Source organism: Pan paniscus, chromosome 7, assembly GCF_029289425.2.
Source record: "Pan paniscus chromosome 7, NHGRI_mPanPan1-v2.0_pri, whole genome shotgun sequence".
Classification (NCBI taxonomy): domain Eukaryota; kingdom Metazoa; phylum Chordata; class Mammalia; order Primates; family Hominidae; genus Pan; species Pan paniscus.
This window is the reverse complement of record NC_073256.2, coordinates 155,250,613-155,274,993: the sequence shown is the minus strand read 5'-3', so window position 1 is coordinate 155,274,993 and position 24,381 is coordinate 155,250,613. Positions and strand designations below refer to the sequence as shown.

The 24,381-nt window shown below is 41.5% G+C and overlaps 1 long non-coding RNA gene across 1 annotated transcript in view; it reads right to left on the bottom strand.

Annotated features, from left to right (window-relative positions):
* The window catches only part of LOC130541781 (uncharacterized), a 91,569-nt gene that overhangs the window by 38,467 nt on the left and 28,721 nt on the right, over positions 1-24,381 (bottom strand). The gene's annotated exons all lie outside the window — the stretch shown is intronic.

Genomic DNA, 24,381 nt, shown 5'->3' with positions numbered 1-24,381 from the left:
AACAATAGCAAATGAATTAACATTTTATCACTCAGTGGGTTGTTCCGCACCTAAAAACTGTGATATATACTTTTTTTAAGGCACAGAAAATGCCTAATTAATTTTGCTGTCATTTCTATTAAAGTCTGTGCTCCAGCCTCTCCTCTCTAGAAAGACCCCTCTAGAAAGACTTATACCATATCTTGTATCTCTCATACATATATTTCTCATATTTCAAGGTTAAATTCCAATGTGACTACTGAGAAATGAAAATGAAATCCTCAGCTCCCCCAACAACTGAATAGACTCCCTCTTGGCCAAAGGGACTGCAGGGTAACCTTGAAAACTTGTTTCTCTGCCTCGGCTGAATGGGAGGTCAGATACACCCTCTTAAACTGCCATTAGGCTTTCTTCTCTAAGGGCTAAACAGAAATCAGCCCTTTCAAGAGACTCCATTGCTGATATCAACTATTCACATGACTGCCCCCTCTTTTGCAGTTTTAACAAAACAACTAACAGACATTTCTTCCTGATAAGAAACCACCAACCATGGAGTAGTTGTGGCCAGTCTATGGAGGATGTGCAGTAAGGGTTTTGGGGTCCTCTGCTTCATATTTTGACATCAGAGGACCCAACACTGCATCCTTAGATCATGCTAATGCTGCCATTTTTTAACACAAGTCCCATGGAGTGACATGGAGCTCAATTGCCCGTGCATAATTGTCTCCTTTCATAAATATTTATGACTCCTCCTATAGTTCATTGAATATGTATATTGGGCCATGCTACTCAGCATAAATTCCTGTCCCCCTTTCCCCTCCTTCAAAGTGTCTGTTTCTGGCTTCTGTCTGGAAGTGATGCTTCCCAGCCTATCAGATGGCCAATCTGCGGGCTGCAACCTTTTATGACAAATAAAGCTCTCCTTTCCAAATTTGTAAACCTCGTCATTCCTCAGTTGAAACCCCTTACATGAAGATGTCTCTTAACACACCTCTAGTGGGAAACTTTGGGGCTATACATTTAGCCCACACACCAGGAACATCTTTCTCTTTGGTAAATCTCCGTATTGCCCTAATTTATAGGACAGGTTTTAGCCATCATAGATAAAGAACCAGGTTTGGGTACCTTGCCAGAGCTGTATCCTTTGGATTCTTTTTCTGAAGAATTGATTTGTGGGGACCAGAGAAAGTCAAGTCAGTCTTGGAATGGAGTTGGAACGAAAGCATATGAACACTAGAGGACTGAGGTGGCTGTAGTTTGCCACAAAGGGTGAGGATTAGAGATCGGCTGTTCTTCAGAGAGACATGAATAAAGCAGAGATGAAGAAAAGAGAAGGCTGATGGCTGTCCAGTTTCTAGAGAAGAAACCTCTCCTTAAGAGGAAACCCTTATCTTTAGCTAACTGGATGCCAAAACGAAAGGTTTCTTCTCTCATATTGACCCCAAAGCATGAAGGCCCCACATATTAGATACCAAGTAAAACGGTGAGCAGTCTACCCTTGAGGATTAATAAAGTGTGATTTAGCCTCAAACTAGTTAGTAAAATTATAAATAATAGGTTGAGGCATTAGGACTGGGAAGAAAATTTTTAAGGAGTATTACTTTGCAAGCCATTTTCTCTCCCTCTCCTCCTCAACAGCCAGCGTGTTTGGTCCTCCTTCTCATCTCAAGCCAACTGAGAGAGGTTTTAATAGATCACTGAAAAGCCTAAAATGTGTGCCCTATAGTTGAAGGGATGGGGTGAACCACTCTGTGACCCTTGTCTGGTAAATATAAAAGAAAAGAGCAGGCTGGCTGGCTATATTGATGAAGGTGCACAGGAGAGCTGCTGCTGTACTGGGATCCAATTTCACTTTAGGAATTTGCTCAGGCAAAGAAGCTTTAGGCCACTAAAGTAAGAGAGGCAACGTGGGGGTTTCTTACATGACCCTACCCAATAGGGTAGAGAAGAAAGGTCAGCAGAGGAGGAGCTGGAGTTTAACCCCAAGGTTTTTAGAGGTTGAGGAGGAGGTAATCAATCACTATCAAAATGAAATATATTTGTCCCAGGTCAAGAAACTTCAGTTAAGAGACCATCAGCTATGGTGGTAGAGACAATAATTCCAAAGAGCCCACAATTGCACATAATAAGAGAAAGATTCAGTGTTAAATAGCCTGCCAGTCCTGGAGAAAGAAAGCCAGCATATGATGGCACAATTCGAGTAAGAAATAACCCGTTCTCTTTAGCCCTCTCCCCACAGCCCCCCTTTGCCTTTGTACTAACTTAGAAAGAGGTTTAAAAATGACAGGAGGAAGTGAATGAACTGCTGAGCAGAAGAGAAAGACAAGTCCAGGTGGACCTGCAAACCCTAGAGACCTGGCGGCTTCCCTGGCACAGGTCCTCACCGAGGCAGAGATCAAGGTCCTGCTTGTTTAATTATCCAGCTACACTTATAAAATTCTTTTATGCTTTAAAAACACGCAAAATGATTTCTGTTTCCCGCAACCAAATGGTTTTGACTAATGTATTTCCCATGCCCTCCTAAAGCACTGATGACTCTACCAAAAATGCTTGATTTAAAAAAAAAATTATAATTTATAGGTCAGGACTTAGTCCTATAGGTGATAACTTAGCCTAGATATTAGAACTCTTCAAAAATCTACTCACAAGATCAGTCTCAGAGCTTGTGGTAGGTAGGTCTGATGAACTAATCACATTATTTAGGAGACGGGGAGACTTAGTGAAGAAGCCCAGGTGGTCATTGTACCATACATGTTCTTAGGCTATGTTCTTAGGCTACGTGTGTGGCAGAGATTAAGGGATACTGTTTACTATTCATCTATGCACAGTCACAGTGCTAATGGGATCTAACTCTTCTCCAATTCTTGCTACCTACCAGAAAAACAGTATGATGAACACTTTGCAAGATTTGTCTACACATAGCAACAGCATAAAAGGTGGGCCCTAGACCGGGCATGGTGGCTCATGCCTGTAATCCCAGCATTTTGGGAGGCTGAGGCGGGCAGATCACGAGGTCAGGAGATCGAGACCATCCTGGCTAACATGGTGAAAACCCGTCTCTACTAAAAATACAACAAAAAAATTTAGCTGGGCGTGGTGGTGGGCGCCTGTATTCCCAGCTACTCTGGAGGCTGAGGCAGAAGAATGGCTGAACTCGCGAGGTGGAGCTTGCAGTGAGCGGAGATTGCGCCACTGCACTCCAGCCTGAGCGACAGAGCAAGACTCCGTCTCAAAAAAAAAAAAAAAAAAAAAGGTAGGACCTAGTATTATTATTATTTGATATTCAAATAAGGAAGCCTAAATAATTGGCTAATATACATTAAGAATTCCTGGTACAGAGCATGTGCTATACAGTTTGTTTTTATTTCAGCTATTATTTTTAACTAGTCTAAGTTGGCACAGCTGGCAAGCAGTGAAAATTCAAATCTAGTTATTTTGATTCTAAAACCCATTAAAAAAATCCTGATTCTTTACTGTCTACTTATATTATGTCAACAGATTTTCTAAACATCTCTGAAAAAAAGCAGACATTTTATTTTTTATTTTTTTGTATTTTTAGTAGAGACGGGGTTTTGCCATGTTGGCAAGGCTTGTCTCGAATGCCTGGCCTCTAGTGATCCCCCCACCTCGACCTCTTAAAGTGCTAGAATTACAGGCATGGGCCACTGCACCCAACCCTCATAGACAAGGTTGTAAACTTCTGCTCAAAGTCACATTGTTAGGAAGAAGTTGATGACCCAAGGATTTCTCCTCAGATATGACTGACTCCAAAGTCTACCCTCTTCCCGCTCTTCAGAGGAAAGACAGCTGCAACCAAGAGATGTAGGGTGCAAAAGAGAGGAGAGGAACTTGGAGACTAATTCTGACCACTTCTTGTTTGTTCTTTAGATGATACTAATAAATGGATCAAACTAAAGAGCAGAACTTTTGTCTTATAGCCAACCACCAATCAATCTCTTGATGAATTTTGCCTTCTTATGTGAATAATCATTTATCTTTGTCATTTTCTCTGGAGTAATTATTATGATTTCTCATCTCAAAAAAGCTATTAATGTCAGTCTGTAGCAAAAAAAAATTAAAAACATTTCAAAAAATGTCACAACTCATTATAGTTCTAATTGTGCCTGTTCCCAAATTTAGTACGACATTGCGCATTACTGGGTAGAAACAAACCATAAATTATTGTATTTATGACATGCATTGTAGCACAGAATTGCATGCCAAATTCTTATGACAAGCATAAAAGAATTATTCAGAAATACTGCTCTGTTTGGTGCCAAATTTAGTGATAATTTATAGCTGTCTGAATTTCCACACCTGCTGCAAATTCCCTCAGGTCCTCAAGTTTTACTGATTCCCCACTGGTGGAATTTCAAGAGCATCATTTACCTGTGGGGAAGCTATGACTATTTCACTGTGTCCTTCATTACAAGAATCTAAAAATCTAGAAATTCAGTCCTTGCCGAGATTTGACAACCGCATGTGGAAACACATCTCATTGTCCTGTGTCCTGGAAGGCTGCTGAGCTCTCCACTATTATGGCCAGCTTCCCCATTTATTATGGTAAGAAGAAGTTTAAAGAAAACCTTAAGAATTTGTGCAATGAGCAAATGGGGACCCCATCTATGCCTGGGTTGACTTATAACCCACTTTTTTGTAGCTATCTATTTAGTTAAAAAAAAAAAAAAGCTATTCTTCCATGAGCACAGTTATTTGGATCCTTTTTTTCCTCAATGATAATGTGGCAATAATTAGGATGACAATAATGCATGTTTCTATAATTTACTGAACACCTACTTTGTTCCAAGCTCTGGTTTTTTTTCCTAGCACGTCTAATATCCTACTTAAAATTTCGCAGAGCTGATAAGATTGACTACATTTTAAAGAGATAAAGAGAGAAATGCTGAGGTTTACTAAGATTATGTAACTTTCTCAGGGTCCTATGGCTAATGAGGAAAAGCTAACACTAATTGAGTGCCTAAATTGTGTGAGGCCTGCTCTGTGAATCCATTTTTCAAGGATCCTCTTCTAGCCCTCTACGGTGACTACTGGTTTTTGTCCATTTTATAAACAAGCTAGAGCACAAGGAAGTAACAGGATTCATCACAGATCTCACAGCTGTGTGATTCCTCATCTTCGGGAGTGGTCATTTAAAGCCTAATATCACCATAATATGTTTGTATGACTTGTACACTAGAAAGAACATGGAGAGTAGCAAGCACCCCTTTGGGCTGCCCAGGCTTCATGTCCACTATGTTCCATGCCAGCAGTGTTCCATTGAGGAGCTGCCTCTGTTGTCTTGACATGCAGTATTGGTAGGACACTCAGTCAAGGTGCCCCATCTTACCATGACCAGGGGGTGGGATTATGAACCAAGCTGGGACAACTGCTCTGTGAATCCCTAAAACAATGGGTGCATAGAGCAGGCCTCATACACTATAGGCAATCAGCATTAGCTTTTCTTCATTAACCATGGGACTCTGGGAAAGTTTCATAATCTTAATCTCAGTTTTTAAAAATGTGGTGACATAAAAAGAAACTGATTTAGTCTCTGCTATGCCAAGCCCAAGAACTGCCTGGGCATCAGCCCTTTATTTTATTCATTTATTTACCAATATGTCCATAACCCTTGCCAATTCTGTTTTAAAAGCTTTGTATATACTAATTCATTTCCTTCTTACGTCATGTGTTCCTTTGTGAGACCTGCCTTCAACTTTTGAATTAACCCTTCTCCCCTCAATAATCTCCGTGTATAGTTTTTCCTTTATATTTGTCAGAGCTGGTCTCTATGGTTGGCAACTAAAGAATCCTGTTTAGGATGTGTGTGGTGGCTCATGCCTGTAATCCCAGCACTTTGGGAGGCCAAGGCAGGTGGATCACGAGGTCAGGAGTTCAAGACCAGCCTGGCCAATATGGTGAAACCCTGTCTCTACTAAATATACAAAAATTAGCTGGGTGTGGTGGCAGACACCTGTAGTCCCAGCTGCTCAGGAGGCTGAGGCAGGAGAATCACTTGATCCCGGGAGGCAGAGGTTGCAGTGAGCCGAGATTGTGCCACTGCACTCCAGCCTGGGTGACAGAGCAAGACTCCATCACAACAAAGAAACAAACAAACAAACAAAACAGAATCCTGTTTAAAAGCTAAGTAAACTGGCACATAGAAATTGATTAATAAATGTTACTCTCCCTTTCCTTACTTCTGCAATTTAAACAACCATGAAACATAGATACTAGGAGTAGAAAATAAGTGAGGTACCAATCCAGGAGAACTGCAGATTTGAGGAGCTAGCTGAGAGTTTAAAGACCTGAACAAACCCCACATATTGTATTGGAAACCCAGGTAAGGAAATTGAGCTCACCTGGCACTATCCTGTCCTAGTGGGTACAGTGGGTCTGAATGGGGTGTGGAGCGCAGAAGAAAATCATTCGTGCTTTGTTAACTCTCTTAAGTTTTAACCAGTTTGGTTAATTCTGTTCAAATAAAGTTGGGAGATGGAACTCAACTTATTGAAATAAATTAATAAAATGAAATATTCATTTAAAGGTGCATGTTGCCGGGCGTGGTGGCTCACGCCTGTAATCCCAGCACTTTGGTAGGCCGAGGCGGGCGGATCACCTGAGGTCAGGAGTTCAAGACCATCCTGGCCAATGTGATAAAACCCTGTCTGTACTAAAAATACAAAAAAATTAGCCGGGCATGGTGGCCCATGCTTGTAATCCCAGCTACTCGGGAGGCTGAGGCAGGAGGCTCGCTTGAACCCAGGAGGCAGAGGTTGCAGTGAGCCGAGATCGAGCCATTGCACTCCAGCCTGGGCAACAAAAGCAAAACTCTGTCTCAAATAAATAAATAAATAAATAAATAAAAATAAAGGTGCATGTTATAGTGGAAAGAGAATTGAACTAAACCTGGGTCCTGGTTCTCTGAGTTGATTTTAAGCAACTGACTTCATCTTCCTGCATTCTAATTCCTTCATCTGCAAAATGAAAGTATTCCACACTTTCATCTCTGAGATCTCAATTTGTAGTCACTAATATTATAATTTCATGACTTTCATGTCATAAAATAGCAGGTACATTTGAGAGGTAGGGTTCAATGTGATTTACTATGGATCTGGCCATTTATATAGCATTTTATATTTCATAAATCCCTCCCACATAAACCTCATTATCAGATCTTTGTCATGCTTGTGAGTATCATCCTTTGTGTTGTAAAGGGACATAAAATGATTTTAATGAGACCCACCACGTGCTGAGCTCCATGCTATTCAATCAAGGAGGGTTTGCATCATACCTACTTAGATTCCCATCTTAGCCCTGCCAGTTAACAGCTCTGCCATTACTTTCCCTTTGAGAGATGCAATAAACTGGGGATAATCATATATATGTCAAGAGCTGTTGAGCAGATATGTAAGATGAATGAGTCCTTGTAGCACAGAACCTGGCTCACTTATTCACTCTATCAATAAATATTTATTATCTTAGTTTGTAAGCAATTGAACAAGGTGATTGTAGGCTATGAAATAATAGACTTCTGTAAGCTTTCAGGGTTTGTTTGTTTATTTCTTTGTAAATACAAGTCATCTAAGAAGTAAGAGATAAAGTGGTCTGTGGAACAAAAGTGTGGAAGGGTGTTTTGGAGTGGGCACAGAGTGTGTGGGTCTTTGTGTTTTGCATTGATGCCAACCAGAGAGCATGTGCCACAGATGAGGAACTGAAACACCTGTAGGACAGGTGCACATCCCACTGGATGTTGACCCCCTTTGTCTTTGGCAACCCCTGTTATGTAGGGACCTGTGAACAGAGTAGCCATGGTATCAGGATTAGATACTATGCATGGGCTTAGAAGCATGGGTTTCCTCTTGCTATGGCTGATCTAGCTACACCTGCTGCTAAATTCTTTATCTGTCAGCATGAGACAAAATTGCTGATCTCAATATATGGTACAGTTATGAGGGGATGCCAATGAGCTACTTGTTAGCAAGCTGATTATATTGGCCTTATAGATAATTGGGAAGAGTTTTACATTTACTAAGATAGAAAGCCTTTGGAGGGTTTGAGCAGAGAAGTGTAATAATCTGACTTGTTTTGCAAAGATGAATCTTGTGGATTTGTTGAGTATAGATTATAGAGAATAAGTTTGAATAAAGGAAAATGTCAAAGAGGCTATTGAAATGATTTTGACAAAAATTTGGACTGGGATATTAGTAGTGGAAATGATAAGAAATGTTCATATACTAGATGTATTTTGAAGATAGAGAGGATTTGTTGATGGATTACATCAGGGGTTTGAGAGTAAGATAAATTCATAATTGTCTGTTTTTTTGGTTTAATCTCATAGAATAATGGAATTTACATCAAATGAGGTAGGAATCTAAAGAAGAGGTGTCTTTGGGGGATAATAAAAGTGTTCAGTTTTGAGCATATTTTAAGTATATGATGTCTATTAGACATGATTGGATATGTTGAGTAGCCAGTTGGAAATATAGTCTGGAATCCAGAGCAAGATCTGAGGATATAATTTTAAATGACATAAGCACATACGGAGTATTCAGATCCATGATGTTTGATGATATTACTAAAAGTAAAAATATACTTTTTAAATACAAACAAACAAGATGAAGTGCTGAGACTTCTGGTCTCCAGTACTCTCAACTTATGAAATAAATGGAAGCTAAGAATGCAAAAGTAGAAAGAGTGGCCAGAGAGATTGAAGGTAAGTCATGTGAGAATGATATTGGGGGAAGCTAATTAAAGTGCTTTAAAGGGTAACAGTCAACCCTTTCAGAAGTTGCAGATAGGTCAAATAACATGAGGACTGAACCATTCACCACTGAGTTTAACAAAGTGAAAATTACTGATGGTGTTGCCAAGAACAGTTTGGTAGAGAGGGAAGAAGAACCTGATCAGAGTAGATTTAAGAATGAATGAAAAGAGATAGTTTGATATAAAGAGAAGAAGATAGGGTGCTGGTTGAAGATTGAGTTGAAAGTTTTTACTTTAAGATAGAAGAAATTATTGTATGCTTTTAGGTGATGGAAATATTGCATTAGATGGGAAAATATTGATGAGAACTACAATTGCTGAGCACTTTGAGTAACAGGGGGAGCACTTTTCTGTTTTTTAATGTATAAAACAGTAGAGCAGTGCGTCTATGGCATATCGTATATTCCAAAGTTGGCCACAATTATATCTCCTATTCCCCAAGCTTTTCTGCAATGTAATTGTTTAATAACCTAGCAAGAGATGAAGCCCATCATTGTGGATTTAGCATTTGCTTTGACCAACAACATGCAGCAGAAGTTACACTGTGTACATTGTAGGCATAGCACTTAATTAGACTGGCAATGACCATTGACTGCCTGTTAGAAAATTTGTTCTTGGGAAGTTCCAGCTCAGAACCAAGACCCCATGTTTTGAGAAGCTCAAGGTCTAGACACACCATACAGTAGCCCCAGCTTATCTGCAAGCCAACAGCTATCATCAACTCCCAGCGTGTAATAAATCAAGTTTAAGTTCAGCCACCTGAGCCTCCAGCCACCATCTGAGTGAAACAGCATGACAGGCCTCAAGTGAACAAAATTCACCGGAGCCTAGACAACCTTCATACTTATGAGAAAAGAAAAATAAATTATGATTTTAAGTCACAGGTTTTGGAGTGTTTTGTTACACCATAAGTAATCAGAACAGAAACTGGTACCAGAAATGAAGTGAAATCCTGCTTAAAAGAATTGGCACTGGATTTAGGACTGGGATGAAGGTTCTAAATAAACACCTGGGGAGATCTGGAAAAACAGCCATAAAACTATTATAGGAACCTTGAGAAACACAATATATGCTAATAAAAAGTTGAAAGAAAATATTGCTAATAGTAACATGAAACGTACTGTATACAAATAATAAACTGATGTGTTTAGTTAAAAACTTTAGAAGGCAAAATGGTGGAAACGCCAAATTATTTCTTTGAGCCACATATAAGGTACAGATAGAGAAAGTGAAGCTGAAAAAGTAACTGTTCAATTTTCAAGCAGGACTTAGAGGAGTATAAAAAATCCAGGACATACGGGGTTCAAAGCTAAAACTGATTCTCATAACTAGTCTTTCCAGACAGCAAAACACCACAAAGAAAGACATGGCCACAGGGTAGAGAACAAGAGTTGTAAAACTGTTGTTAAGATTTCAGATTTAAGAAGGATATTACTCATAGTCCGCTTCAACCATAAAACAGAGGCTTCTGAGAAAGTTAAGGGTATATTTCCTTAGAACCCTCATTCTAACACCAAGCCAGAGAAAAGACTATCTCAAAAAGAGTTCTTTGTGTGTCTTCTTTCTAACAGAACCAACTTCAATAAGATTTATTACAAACACATGATGTTTATAAGATATCTGTTTATTATTTTTACTATTCCATCACAAACACTGTCTCCTTAGACAAACATTGACAGAGATAGTCCAAAATGGAAAGAAGTTTCTGGACCTCATGCATCATATGGACAGAAGAGCAGAATAAAGAAAATACTCAACTGCTTGTGCAGGCTGTTTCTTGTGGAAAATGAATGGATGACTCAGAGAGTGGAGCCAAGAGCCACTGTGAATGACATGGGAAGCAGGACTGGTCTCTATTCCTAAGACTGGCAACAACTTTCCAACCAAATTTCAGAATTGCTATGGCCCAGTAATTACAATGCACCTTCTGATTTTTATCCTTTTAGTAGAAATGTCTATTGAAGGCATTCTCTCCCCTATTGTAGGTTTGATGTGTGTAGAGTGAATGACTTGTATCTTTAGTTCATAGTTCCTCAAATTGTTAGAAATTCTACTTGGAATCCTCCTCACCCACCCAACCAGGAGGATCACCCACATGTGGATCTGGTCGGGCTAGTGAGACCCTATGGTTTGAACTGATATTGTAATAGGATGAGTTGAGACTGTGGAGAAATTTAAGGGTATTTTTCCATAGAACCCTCATTCTAAGGCCAAGCCAGGGAGAGGACTATCTCAAAAAGAGTTCTTTCTGTGTCTTCTTTCTAAGAGAATCAACTTCAATAAAATTTACTACAAACAGATAATGTTTACAAAATATGCATTTATTATTTTTACTATTTCATCATAAACACTCCTTGGGGGAGTAGTAAGCCCAAGTGTGGGTTCCCCATAAGTGCATGTGGGATACATGTGAACTGTAGATTATATTTTCTAAATATAACCCCAGAAATATCTCCCATTCCACATAATCCTCTGCTGTATGACCTTACCAGTCTTCTGTTAAGAAGTGAAATTCATTCTCCACTCCATTGAATCTGCGCTAGCTCTGTAACTGTTTTGGCTGATATAATTCAGTGGAAATCATGTCTCACCAGTTCTAGCCATGTCCGTTAATTGGCCCAGGACCTGCACCTTTCTTCCTCATGGAATGTTCACCCTTGAGACACCTTCTTTCTAAACCCAGGACCTTCACCTTTCTTCCTCATGGAATGTTCACTCTTGAGACACCCTCTTTCTAAACCCAGACACCATGCTGCAAGAAGCCCAAGCCACAAGGAAAGGCCATGCACAGGGTCTCTGTTTGATGGCTCCATCTGAGATCCACAGTAACCAACATCAAACGCCAGTCATGTGAATGAGCTATCTTGGATACCAGCCCATTTTAAGCCTTCAGAGGGCTCCTTATGCAACCCCTGACTTGCTGCAACCACTTGAAAGAATCCAAGTGAAGGCTGTCCACCTGAGCCCAGTGAGCTTATGAAATCAGGAGGAAAATAATTGTTGTTAAAGCCAGTATGCTTGGGAACAATCAGTCACAAGCCAATAGATAACCAAACACTCTTTTCCTTTGCATCACAGTGATGTTTACTGAGTTAATGGATGCAAAATGCCTTGCTCAATACTGTACTTGATGCAGAGAAAACAATTAATAAATGTCCTTTCTTTTCTATTCAGTTCTAAGTTGAAATACAACAGTGTGGCATTGGAAGAACACGAAATTATTCAAATTTCTCTTTTAGTACCTACTTTCTGCTTGTGGTCAAGTGACAATTCTGCCATTTGAGAAATAAAAACATTGGAATAGAGTTCTGTGACTTCTTTTCAACATGTAATGACACATGATTCTGATTCAGCTGTGTAGTCAATATCACCTTTGATAGGTTACTTAATAAAGTTTTCAAATATGCTCTCTGAGGCACATTTAGGATTATGGAAAATGTCATATTCAAGGACAAATAAACACTGAAACAAAAAAATTACTTTGTAAAACAAAAGAAATTCATAGTTGTGTGATATAGTGAAGATTGCAGTGTTTTTTGTTATAAACAGGATTTATTTATGGTGAGAAAAGTTTTGCTTAATCCTGTATGACAATTCAGCACAACTTAGAAATGGGACCTTCTGTCTCTATGTGGACCATTCCATCTGCCCATCAGCGTAGCAGCTCTACATTTTCAAGTGCTTATCACCCTAAGATCAGAACACTCAATTCCTAAGTCTACTATGCATAAAATTCTCAGCATTGCAAAATTCAAGTTCTGAAAAACAGTAGAACAAAGGATATAGGAATCCTTTCATTTGGTAGTTCTTCCTTGATTAATCTCAGACAAAGCGACTCTTATTACATGTACATCTACTTGCCAAAGGACCTGCATTAGCTTATTTGGATCAAGTTCTATGTGTGAGGGGTTGCTGTGCTAGACCTCCATTGCCTTCAGTGGGGATAGCACCATGTTCCAGAGACTGATGAAGAGAGCCAGAGCCAGTGAATGAGACATAGGGTTTATTGAGATGACTTTCATATTTCCCATAAGAACCACCACCTAGCAATCGTCATTTAACCCAGTACAAAAGGCCTTGATCTCCTGTATGGCCCAGGTTCCATGGGATGGGCCAGGGGCTCAGATGTGCCTTGTAGACACTGAATGAATCTCCGAGTTGGCCACTCCAGATTCCTTAGCTCAGAACTCTGAGCACACATTCTTTTTAGGCCGTAGGGTCATTCTCACGGCCATGCTCTTCAGTTAAGCTATTAATGTCAGGTGCATCTGCCATACAAAGGCTTTCCAACACTCCCCCAAGCTAAATTAGTGTCTCCTCACTTTACAAGAAATGGTGTCTGAAGTCCCTACGTTACTTTAACCTGTGGGTGAAAAGACAGAAGGTTTCTGTTTACTGTCGACAAGCCCAAGTGCAGATTGCACACAGATGTAGGACTCGGTGTTTGGACGACCTGAGCCACAGGGGGGCAGCAGCGCGCCGTGTTCCTGAGCCCAGCAGCCTGGCAGGGCCGATCCTAGAATCTTCATAGTCATGCTAAGGGCCAGTCACTGAATCTTCATCCCCACGCTTCTGAGGTCCTCCAGGCTTCTGGACAGCATCAGGCTGAAGGAATTACTTGTTTGATCCCGTCTGCAAATCCAGGATTCCTTGTTTCTATCTCCTTTCAGTCCATTCGCCAAGGGGCTTATCCAGTTTTATTTGTTCATTGGCTCATTCATTCATTCATCATGTACTTTCTTGTAGGTTCTGGCACTGTTCTGGGCATTGGGTCTACAAAATACATTTGACTGGGTCTTTTCCCTTGAGTCCCTGTGAGTCTAGTGGCAGAGGAAGAGTAACTTAGCGGAAAAGACACATGCAGAGGCCCAAGACCCAGCTGTGTCCAACCTTGACTCTCACCACTCACTCAGCAGCATGACCTTTAAATGCTTGAAACTCCTGAACAGCCCTGGCTCCTCACACTTCCTGCCATCCCACCTGCGTTCACTCTGATCAAAGGCAATAACAATGGCTGCTATAAGGTTTCTGAAGGCTTTATGCCGTAGAAGTGTTGGAGCCCTTACCACACTCTTCAACTCAAGGTCGGAGCTCAATGTCTGCCTTTAATCTGCAGCCATTTATTGTATGTTGGACACAGGCTGAGATAATACAGCAGAGACCAAGCCAGCCAGAGGCCCTTCCCAGAGAGTAATCATGTTCTAGGTGAAGGGAGGACAATAAATGAGTGCAAGTAAGTGTGTAAATTGTTGGACAGTGTTATGTGCTATGGACAGACAGTAAAGCCAAGCCAGGCAGAAGACAAGGAAAATCACTATTGTTATTATCACTGTAATTAAAATTATAGAAGGTTATTCACATAATCAATTATAATCAACAGAATGGGTATAGCAATACATGTGGACTTCCCTGTTACCCTAAAATCACAAAGTAGATGTAGAATTGTTCCCAAACAGGAGAGTATGCAGGTAGATGGGTGATGAAGACAGAGACTGAGCTCAACCTTGAAACAAGGGAGTAGGAATTTGCTATCTAGAAAATGAAGTCGGGTTGGAGGTGTGGGGTCTGAGTGGGGAGCATCTCAAGGAGGTGGCAGGGAGCTGCGTGGAAGCTGCGTGTGTCTGTGGGGCTGTGAGCAGAGGCTGCGATCTGGTGAGGAGTGGCTGGAACCCTGCCCTGGGAGAACCAGCAGTTGTTCTCACATTCACTGGACTGACATGTCCTCAGGCCCCATGCTGGGTGCACTATGCACATTAGCTCATTAAGGGTGCTTCCTGACTTTACCAAGTGGGTACTGTTATCCTCATTTTCAGGCAAGTTTGATCTCTCATCTAAACATACTAAACATAAAAGTTAGCATCGATACAAAATGCCTCCTTAATAGGAAAACATATTTTTGTGCTTCGGTGTGTTTTCAGGTTCACCCAGTCTGTCCAGGTAATGGCCCTCCAAGTGGCCAGACTGATATTCCCAGGCGTTTTGTTAAGGGCTCCTTGCTGTCCCACAATGTCTGCCTTAGATAAGGCCAGGGCACATTTTTAATAATACCCCTAGGCCTCTTTGGTGCCACTTCAGACTTGCATGTGATGTCCCCTGACTCACTTCCACCCTGCACCTGCTCTTCAAAGCAGCCTCTGATGCACTGACTGCAAAGAGAATTTTAAGCGGGGAGCACAGTTGGTCTGCTGTGCTGGGCACAGGGAGGACACATTCATGGGAGAAACAAGAAGAAAGGTGAATGGAGAAGGGCACCCTGCAGCTGGATGGAAAACAGGATATGGCATGAGAGAAATTGCATCGGTCTATTGATTTCTTGATTCATGTATTTTCTTACACATTTGTGTGTTCATTTATCCAGTGTTCTTTGCTGCAGCCCCCATGGACACTGAGACAAAGGAATACAGTGTCTTTAAGAGGTCAAAGTTTACCAGAAAAACAGATGAGTAAATAGAAAATTATAAAGTCCGCTTGATAACATTTCTGCAAAATTTAACATTTATGTAAAATTTAATTATGTAAGCTTGGGAAACTTATTTAGCATCTTCATGTGTCAGTTTGCTTAACTGAAGAATTAGAAAAATAATAGTGGCCATCTGTATTAGTCCGTTATCATGCTGCTGATAAAGACATACTCAAGACTGGGAAGAAAAAGAGTTTGAATTAGACTTACAGTTCCACATGGCTGGGGACCCCTCAGAATCGTAGTAGGAGGTGAAAGACACTTCTTACATGGTGTCGGGAAGAGAAAAATGAGGAAGAAGCAAAAGCTGAACCCCCTGATAAACCCATTAGATCTCGTGAAACTTATTCACTATCATAAGAATAGCATGGGAAAGGCTGGCCCCCATGATTCAATTACCTCCCTCTGGGTTCCTCCCACAATAAGGGGGAATTCTGGGAGATACAATTCAAGTTGAGTTTTGGGTGGGGACACAGCCAAACCATATTACTATCTCAAAGGTTTGTTTTGAATATTAAACAAGATAATATTAATGAAGCATTGGGCTGACTTTGATATAAGAAATGCTCAAGGAATATTAGCTACAATAATTGTGTTAACATTGTTTTATTGTTTTTTGACATACACATATGGCAGAATTATAGAAAAAATAAAACATAGCAATTTTATAGTGACTATTTCCTCTGAGGTTAAAGGAAGGGAAATGGTGTGAGGAAGGGTACAAAGGAAAGGACACCTGTAGTATTTATTTTTTTTAATGAAAATCTCTGAAGCAAATGAGATAGCATCTTAATATTCATTCATCTGACATGAGGAGTGCAAGGGTATTAATTGTAGTATTAGATATTTACTCTCTTGTGTGTTTAACTGTTTTCCAAAATTAGTTTTTAGAAAAGAACTCACAAAACAATGAAAATAGAATGATGTAAGTGAAGTGATACATAACAATATCAGCTTGGATTAAAAGCAGGGTTTGAAGATGTGGAGCTGGGATCAGGCAGAGAAATGGCATAGAAGTCCTCCTAGATATGTTCAGAAATACAAAATATTGGATCTGGAAGAGGAATGGAAAATAAATCACAGTTTTAACACCTAGTCCGTACAAAGTACTACACTAGATATTTTTTGTTTGAACTTACTTTAATAAGAAATATAGCAAATGTGCAGAAATGTGCATAGCATAAATGTATGCATCACCAATTCTGGTTGTGTAAACTTCGTAGCTAACCAGTGGTTATCAACTAGTGGGGGAATTTGCACCCTAAGTGACATTTGGCAGTCTAGATACATTTTTGTTTTCACAACTGCATGAGAGAGTATTTCTGGTACCCAGTTAGAGGAGGCCATGAATGCTGGTCAACATCCTAGCTGCAGAAGACAGATCTCACAACCAAGAATTATCCAGGCCAAAGAGTCAACAGTGCTGAATGTGAGAAACCCTGATGTAAGCATCACCCCATCAAGAAGTGGGATCTTCTGAACTTTGTAACAGCCCACATTCCTCTTTCCAATCAAAACCTTTTCTTACTACCCTCCTCAACCCTGTCCTACCCTAACTTTTATGATAATCACATTTTTTTTTTTTTTTTTGAGACTGAGTCTCGTTCTGTCACCAGACTGGAGTGCAGTGGCATGATCTTGGCTCACTGCAATTTCCGCCTCCCGGGTTCAAGCGATTCCTCTGCCTCAGCCTCCCAGGTAGCTGGGATTACAGTACAGGCATGCAGCACCACACCCAGCTCATTTTTGTATTTTTAATAGAGACGGGGTTTCCATGTTGGCCAGAATGGTCTTGATCTCTTGACGTTGTGATCTTCCCACCTCGGCCTCCCAAAGTGCTGGGATTACAGGCATGAGCCACCACACCCGGCTGATTGATCACATTCTTACTTTAATATTTTTCAGCTTGAGTATGTATCCCTAGATGCCTGAATTTAACCCAGGCTATTCCATTAACATGCTGTATCATCTTGGAAAAATCCCTTCAGCTCTCTGTGCCTCATTGGCTTCATCTGTATAGTGGGGTGCTAGCAGTGCTCACTTCACAGCATGCCAGATCTCATGACTTGGTATGTGTGAAAAGCAGCCGGAACAGAGCCAGGCACATAGGAGGTGCCCCCTGTGCATTCAATGTGAGGGTCATGTCAGGGCTATTTCATCAACAACAGAGGACTTTGAATTCTCTCTGGGCAGCTGGTCAAGGTGTACAATTTCAGTACTGAAAGAATTGAGTTTCTACACTTTCAGCAATCTGAGTTGGCAACTTCATGTGGCATTAGGAGACCCTGTCTCCATAGTTGTCACTGTGCAGTGCTGGCTATGGCTTTTATTCTCAGACCTGGCACCTCTTTCCTGCTTGTCCCCCAGTGGGTAGCTTGGCCTCTCCGATCAGCATTGTTTGTCTCTCCTATGGGATGACAAATGGGGGTGTTTTGATTCATAAGGATTTGGGGCAGGAAGAGAGTAGATAACAAGTTGGGTTCAACTGAAAAAGACTCCTCATTGTGCAAATGGTATCGACCCCTTGACACTTTCTCTGTTGCATTATCCAATTTCCTCTTGGTCTGCAGCAGCATGCATTTTTCTTATTTAACTCTCTCTCAGAGGCTGCAAAGACACAGGAGCATAGTAGGTCCTTGACACTAGAATTCCTTTTCCCTTTTCTGGTGTTTCTACTCCTCCCTTTTTCTGCCACTGGCAAGATTGCAAGGGATTTCTCAACCCTTCTAGGCCATCAACTTCACACAAATGAAAAACCTTTGTTAAAAGGAAATGAGGGTGACTGGTGTTACATTATACGACATGACACCCCACAGTGAAGCTCAATGTGAATGCATTATGCGTCCAGCCTTTTCTCACCCTGGGGCGCTCAGTTCTCCTCTGCCCCCACCTCCCACACCTCTCATCCAACTAATGCCCATTCACTGTTTCAGATATAGATTCTACTGTAACCTCTTGAGGAGTAAAACACACAGATTGTAAGGTATATCACCACAGCACTCATTCTCCCAGCTTTAGAAAGGGTCGTCTACCCACAGCACACAACTGAGTCCTCTTGGCATAGGGGAGCTGCTTCTCCCAATATGATATTCGTTTTCCAGAGGCAACCCATGGCCAAGGAAAGATTGTTGTGTATGTACAAAAGCCCTTTGTCTTCAATTTTGCACAACTCCAAAGGATCACTCCCACTGCAGAATGCCAATGGCATCAACCTTGGTTTTTGCAGCCACCACCTCACAAGTCCATTCTTGCTTTCCTCCTTCCAAGTCCATATTATAGAAAACATTTCTAAGTACATTTTCTTCATGAAAACACAGCTACTTAGGGAATTTGCAGAAGTGGTCCAAGAAAGCAGACTGGAAAATGAAACTTTGGAGTTGAATCATCTTATGGGGCTGGCACTGCAGATCCCGTCGCAGGTGATAGGGGAAGCATGGGAGCCCAAGGGATTCAGTACACTTCTGACAGCATCCATCCATAGTGAGCTGAGGCAGGGAAATACAGTACTGAATGGGAATGTACTAGCAGGTGCAATACCTCAGGCTTCAGAGAGATTTAGGAGATGTGGTGATTATAAGAGTGATGGAATTGAATAATTAAATGTCTATAGCTCAAGGCAAAAGACAATAAAAGACTGAGAGTGATTAACCACTAATTGAAAGTTAAGTTTGAAAGTCAGAAGTCCTCCTTGGAAACATATACAGATAATTTCATACACAGGTTGGATATCCCTTATCCAAAATAAGACCAGGAGTGTTTCAGGTTTTGGATTTTTTTTTTCAGATTTTGGAATATTTGCATATACGTGATGAGATCTCTTGGGGATAGGGACAAAGTCTAAACTCAAAATGTATTTATATTTCATAGCTAACTTATACACATAGCCTGAAGGTAATTTATACAGGATTTTTAATAAATATGTGCATAAAACAAAGTTTGTGTGTACTGAACCATCAAAATGCAAAACTGTCACTATCTCAGCCACCCATGTGGTATCATATCAGTGCTCTAAAATTTTGGGGTTTTAGAGCATTTTAGATTTAGGATTTTCTCACTGGGGATAATAAACTGTACTCCAAGGCAAAGAGAAAAAAAGGTGAGGATGCCTAGGACAGTATTTTAAGGGTAATTGCCCTTCAAAGGCAGTTTAAATCTCAATTTCAGCAAGTCCACTAGGTCAAAGTGAGGGTCCTAATTGGAAGAAGGACTCTGAAATTGAGGGTGCTGACACTTAGATAAACACGTTGAAACATTTAACACATAGATTTCAATGAACACTCTTGTAGACACGGCCCACCCCTTCCTTTCTGTGGAACAGCTAGTTCTCCCTTCTTGATTGACAGCAATGCAAAAGCCTTATCTTGATGACAGTATGGGCCTCCCTCAGGATGTAGCTGAACCTCTCTTTCTGGAGGTTCAAAAGCAATGGTGGAGTCATAGCATAGCTCATCTGAGAAATTGCTGGGCCTCCTGAGGGGAAAGGAGACTAAACTTCAGAGGAGTCACAAGACAGATCCAACATGTGCTGACAGGAACTGGGAGAGTACATATGAGACTTCACCCTGAGGCTGCTGGACTGAGGTGGGGAAGAAGATAAGGTTTGATAGGGGAGGATCTGGCTATATAAAGACATTCTCTGTGGTACAGAATTCTCAGACTGCAAGGGCCCTGGGAAAGAGGATGAACAGATGTCAAAACTGCCACAGGAGAGATCACTGTTGAAACTCCAGCCTGGTACCATCCTCTGAGGACACCAACTAGCCTCTTGGTCACAAGTTGATGCCACTGACACTCTTCCACTTTGCAAGAGTGTGCTGGCTGTAGTCTCTGGGAAGCAAATGCTCAGACAGATTTGAGAGTGTCACAGGGTTTTGTGTGTTTGTGTGTGTGTGTGTGTGTGTGCGTGTGTATGTGTGTATGTGTGGAATAACTGAAGGAAAAGGAGAAGGAGCAGGGTTGGGCAGAGAGAGTCATCAAACTTTGATGCAGGACCAGGTGCTGAGAGTGCTGGCTGTTGACACTTACAGCTGAATCTTTCCCTGGGGATTGCCCTCAGCTGAACGTGCTGTCTTAGTCAGCTATGTAGTCCTTAGAGACTGCTTATACAATATTAAATGATTGATCAGTCCATGCAACAGAATAAACCCCAGAATCTTCTTTTCTTCTTGCGACAACTTTGAAGTTTGATCCCATTTCCAGAGCTTCTTTGTGGGATGTGCTGAGGTCTGTGACCGGGTTTCAGTTCAATCTTCCCTTTTGCTGGATCCCGTTTTCTTCATTCCTTTGCAGGTGTTGATCCTGAAAACACTTCCCAGTTTACCACCTGCTCACTACTCTCCGTCTCAGAGAACTCCGACTGTATTAGTCCATTTTCACACTGCTGATAAAGACATACCTTAGACTGGGAAGAAAAAGAGGTTTAATGGGATCACAGTTCCACATGGCTGGGGAGGCCTCACAATCATGGCAGAAGGCAAGGAGGAGCAAGTCACTTCTTACATGGGTAGTGGCAGGCAAAAAAAAAAAGAGAGCTGGTGCAGGGCAACTCCCATTTCTAAAACTATCAGATCTTGTGAGACCCATTCACTATCGCAAGAACATCACAGGAAAGACTCACCCCCATAATTCAATGATCTTCCACCAGGTCCCTCCCACAACAAGTGGGAATTATGGGAGCTACAAGATGAGATTTGAGTGATGAGATTTGAGTGTGGACACAGAGCCAAGCCATATTTTTCCACCCTGGGCCCCTCCCAAATCTCATGTCTTCCCATTGCAAAACCAATCATGTCTTCCCAACACTCCCCAAAAGTCGGAAATTATTTCAGCATTAACTCAGAAGTCCACAGTCTAAAGTCTCATTTAAGACAGGGTAAGTCCTTCCATTTGTGAGCCCATAAAATCAAAAGCAAGTTAGTTACTTCCTATATACAATGGGAGTACAGGCATTGGGTAAATACAGCCATTCCAAGTGGGATAAACTGGTCAAATCAAAGGGGCTACTGGCCCCATGGAAGTCTGAAATCCAGCGGGGCAGTCAAATCTTAAAGCTCCAAAATGATCTCCTTTGACTCCATGTCTCACATCCAGGTCACACTGATACAAGAGGTAGGTTACTATAGTCTTGGGCAGCTTCGACCCTGTGGCTTTTCAGGGTACAGCCTTCCTCGCAGCTGCCTTCACAGTCTGGCATTGAGTGTCTGTGCACAGTGCAAGCTGTCAGTGGGCGTATCATTCTGGGATCTGGAGGATGGTGGAGCTCCCACCCCACATTTCCTTTCTGCATTGCCCTAGCAGAGGTTCTCCATGAGGACCCCAACCCTACAGCAAACTTCTGCTTGGGCATCCAGGCATTTCCATACATCTTCTGAAATCTAGGCAGAGGTTCCCAAATCTCAATACTTCTGTGCACTCACAGGCTCAACACCACATGGAAACTGCCAAGGCTAGAGGCTTGTACTCTCTGAAGCCATGGCCCAAGCTCTATGTTGGCCCCTTTCAGCCACAGCTGGAGTGGCTGGGACGCAGGGCACCACATCCGTAGGCTGCACACAGCATGGACACCCTGGGCCCAGCCCACAAAACCAGTTTTTCCTCCTAAGCCTCTGGGCCTGTGGTGGGAGGGGCTGCTGCAAAGGTCTCTGACATGCCCTGGAGTCATTTTCCTCATTGTCTTGGTGATTAACATTCAGCTCCTCATTACTTATGCAAATTTCTGCAGCCAGCTTGTGTTTCTCCTGAGAAAATGGGATTTTCTTTTCTATGGCATTGTCAGGCTGTACATTTTCTAAACTTTTATACTCTGCTTCCCTTATAAAACTGAATGCCTGTAACAGCATCCAAGTCATACTGTGAAGGCTTTGCTGCTTAGAAATTTCTTCTACCAGATACTCTAAATCATCTCTCTTTACTTCAAAGTTTCACAGATTTCTACTGCAGGGGTAAAATGCCGCCAGTCTCTGCTAAAACATAACAACAGTCACTTTGCCCCAGTTCCTAAAAATTTCCTCATTTCACTCTGAGACCACCTCAGCTGGGACTTTATTGTTTACATCTCTATCAGCACTTTGAGCAAAGCCATTCAACAAGTCTCTAGGAGGTTCCAAACTTTCCCACATTTTCCTGTTTTCTTCTGAGCTCTCCAAACTGTTGCAACCCCTTCATGTTACCCAGTTCCAAAGTCTCTTCTATATTTTCAGGTATCTACAGCAGTGCCCCACTCCCAGTACCAACTTACTGTATTAGCCTGTTTTCATGTTGCTGATAAAGACATAACCTAGACTGGGAAGAAAAAGAGGGTTAATGGACTTACAATTCCACATGGCTGGGGAGGCCTCACAATCATGGCAGAAGGCAAGGAGGAGTAACTCACATCTTACATGGATGGCAGCAGGCACAAAAAAAGTTTGTGCAGGGCAACTCCCACTTTAAAACCATCAGATCTTGTGAGCCCCATTCACTATCAGGAGAACAAGACCCACCCCCATAATTCAGTCATTGTCCACTAGGTCCCTCCCGAAATGCGTGGGAATTATGGGAGCTACAAGATGAGATTTGGGTGTGGACACAGAGCCAAACCATGTCACTGACCTAGAAGTTTGGTTAAGCTTACGGAATCTAGACCCAGCCTGTGTGAGTCCACATTTGGCTCTGCCATCTACTATCTACCAGACTTTGAGCAAGCTATGTAACTCTGGATGTCTCATTTTCCTCATCTACTAAATGGAGATGATAACACTGACTTCACCAGATTATTAGGAAAATTAAGTGAGATATAAGTTAGAAGATAGAACAGTGTTTGCCACACACTAAGCAAGATGCAACTGTCCTCTGTTGTTCTTGTTCTTCTTTTTATTATCATGGCTGTAGAGTATATTTGTTAAGAATGAAACTTAGCAGTCAGACTGGTTCTGTCTGCTACTTATGAGCTTCAAGAACTTGGCCCTACCTAGCCACACTGTGTCATAATTTCCTCCAACATAAAATGGTAATAATTACAGTTCTCATAGGGTAGAGGGGTTATGGTGACAATTCATCGAGGAGGCTTGTTTGTTTTTAGTAAAATAAATTACTTGACTAATTGCCTAACTCACATTAAGTTCTCAATGAATGCTGGCTATGACTAGACAAATGGTAAAAAATAATATACATTGAGCAGTTACTAAATGCCAGACAGTGGGTATCTCATTTAATTTTTATAACATCCTTATTTGAAATAAATTTGCATCCCAGAGTCTCTAAGGTATATACATGAGACTAAAGCCCAGACAGCTTAAAGCTGCAGTTACATTATTGTTGCTATATTATCCTGCTTCAAGAAAGTCTTCTTTGAAAGGTACCCCACTTTCCCTTCTACCCACTCTCACTTCACATACTGGGTTAGTTTTTCCCTATCTTCCTGCTACTTTCATAAATCCTTATATAGCCCACATCATGAAGCTTCTCTCTCTTCATTTTCATGAGGACTTTATCCTGTTGTCTCTTCAAAGGCAGGTGTTCTTTCATATTTACCCTTGGATCCCCAGTTCTGGGCCTAGAACCTGGTATAAAGTAAATATTCTGTAATTTGTGTTGATTCACTATGAATTCAATGGAACTGCATTTTTGCACCCAGATGTAAACCTAATTTTTGCTTTGTGCATTTTTGGGTTTGCTTTAGAGCATTGTGTTGAGCTGTCTCCCTTGTGAGAGGGTCATACATGGTGGCACCCTTCCATTATTAAGATTTGCTATGTGGGGGCCAGGCGTGATGGCTCATGCCTGTAATCATAGCATTTTGGGAGGCTGACGCGGGTGAATCACTTGAGGTCAGGAGTTTGAGACCAGCCTGGCCAACATGGTGAAGCCCCATATCTACTAAAAATACAAAAATTAGCCAGGCATGTTGGTGGGCACCTATAATCCCAGCTACTTGGGAGGCTTAGGCAGGAGAATCGGTTGAACCCAGGAGGCGGAGGTTGCAGTGAGCCGAGAACGTACCACTGCGCTGCAGCCTAGGCAGTAGAGTGAGGCTCAATCTCAAGAAACAAGAAAAAAAAAAGATTTGCCACATGCATTTTGAGAGACTTGTGTCACTGTCAAGTCCCTCCTGGAATAAACCGCTATCACAGAAGCTTATCCTTTGAACTCTCGGAAGATAGACTTTCCTCAGTGTACCATCCAGAGGGTTTCCATAGTGG